The sequence below is a fragment of the Dipodomys merriami genome, unplaced genomic scaffold (genome assembly GCF_024711535.1).
Source record: "Dipodomys merriami isolate MVZ:Mamm:240054 unplaced genomic scaffold, mDipMer1.0.p SCAF_29, whole genome shotgun sequence".
In the NCBI taxonomy this organism is placed as follows: Eukaryota; Metazoa; Chordata; class Mammalia; order Rodentia; family Heteromyidae; genus Dipodomys; species Dipodomys merriami.
In genome coordinates, this window is record NW_027204381.1 from 17,867,421 (window position 1) to 17,869,253 (window position 1,833).

General features: G+C 48.3%; 1 non-coding gene across 1 annotated transcript; it reads left to right on the top strand.

Moving 5' to 3' along the window:
- Nucleotides 1-468: 468 nt before the first annotated feature.
- On the top strand, nucleotides 469-573 carry LOC138839020 (U6 spliceosomal RNA). Its single transcript, XR_011375807.1, has one exon. It is a non-coding gene; the product is annotated as a U6 spliceosomal RNA (small nuclear RNA).
- Nucleotides 574-1,833: the final 1,260 nt, after the last annotated feature.

Below are 1,833 nucleotides of genomic sequence, written 5' to 3' on the forward strand. Positions count from 1 at the left end.
TGCAGGCATGTGGGGCTGTGGAAGGGATGAGTCCCATCCATTCCCAAAAAGTGCTGCCCCTCCCCCCCTGCACTGACTGCCATCTTCCCATCATACCAGACCCTGGATGAAACTCAAGGAACCACTCCCACAACACTTTCTCAGCTGAGAAAATGAAGCAACCCTTCTATGGGCAATTGCCTGGTGATTCAGGGAAGAAGGAATAGATAGATTTTGGTTTCTTTGAGCATGTAGGCTTATTATTTATTCAGCAATAACCTCCGAAACGCATCTCAAAGTTAAGTATCATGGTCCAGGCCTGAGTACCATGTTCATGTGCACGTTCTTATTTCCCTCTTACCACAGTGCTGCTGCCATGTGACTCTCTAGCCTGTATGGGAGAAACTGAGGCTCAGAGAAGCTAAATAACTTGCTTCAGTTTGTACAACTCAGCGGTGGCACGGCAGACATTCTAGAACCTATCTCCCCTCTGCTTCGGCAGCATTTTATACTCAAGTTGGAATGATATGGAGAAGATTAGTAAGACCCTCCACAAGGATGATAATGCACATTTGTGAAGTGTTCCATATTAAACTTAATGTGGACGGGGAAAACCACAGCTCAGAGAGTTGAAGTGACTTGCCTGAGATCCTGCCACCTGTGGGACTAGGAACCAGGAATGGGGACTGGAATTGGGACCTTTATGACTCAAAAGCACTTTCTTCTCTTGTCTCCTGTGCCACTGGGCAGTATTCTTCCCATTTCTGGGATGGATGGTGTCTCCTGGTGAAATTCCATGTGTCTGGCATGGGAAGAGAATTCTGGGGTGCAACATAGACTATGTCCTAGACAGACTGGTGTCCTGAAGTGGGAAATCACTTGTCCATCTCCTTTCTACTTCTTTTAAAGGAGAGGAGGGAAGGGAGACGAGTGGGGACTCTCTCTCTCTTACACACATACACACGTACACACTTGCACACCTCTCTTACTATTCCTACAGCCCACTGGCTCCCTGCTTTCCTCCTGCATCTTGAGTCAGTAATGCCTTGGCTTTGGGCTAAACCACCATTGCCAGCTGGTGGCATTAAGAGTTGGGATTGCCAGCTCGGTCACAGGTGACAGATTTGGGAACCTCATCACAGCCCTGGCTTCTTCTCAATAGACCCAATGGGTCATGGAAAGCCCCAGTTGGGGAGCCAAGTGAAGGCCGAAAGAGACTGCACGTTATGGGGTATGCATGGGGAGGGGCTTGCCCCACGAGTTTAACACTTTCATGCAAGTGGTTTCTCCATAAAGTATTAATAATGTTCCTATAATTGATACTTCAGGGCAATAACCTCTGACAAAATGGCCCTGATTAGCAGATAATTGAGTGTGTTGGATTGTGTCCTGAGAGAGCCGAACGCCAGGCAAGGCCCATTAGCCCATCATAATGACCCCTTTTGTCAGGTATTAGTGTCATTAAGAGCCTGCTCTCTGAAATCAGTCCCTTTATTTAACTCTTTTCCCTAATTATATGGATCATTTTACAAATCAAAGCAAATGTTTGCATACAGCCCCCAGGCACGCAATGGAGTGAGGTGTTGGAGGAGCCTGGCTGGGCAGAGCTGCAGGGAGGAGAGTCCTTGGTAAGGGGGACACTTTGTTACTGACTGGGAGCTTTCTGGTGACAGGAGAAGGGTTCTCTAAGGGTTCTCTAAGCCAGTGTTACCTGAGGGCTTGGTGGAGGGCGGGGAACATCTGGATAGGGTGCCTTGCCCAGAGAGCTTGCAGGACACATACAGGTTCATACTTGGATCCACACTGGCAAAGCAACTGGACCTCTGGACTCAGAGTGAGCTGGATCTATGGCAC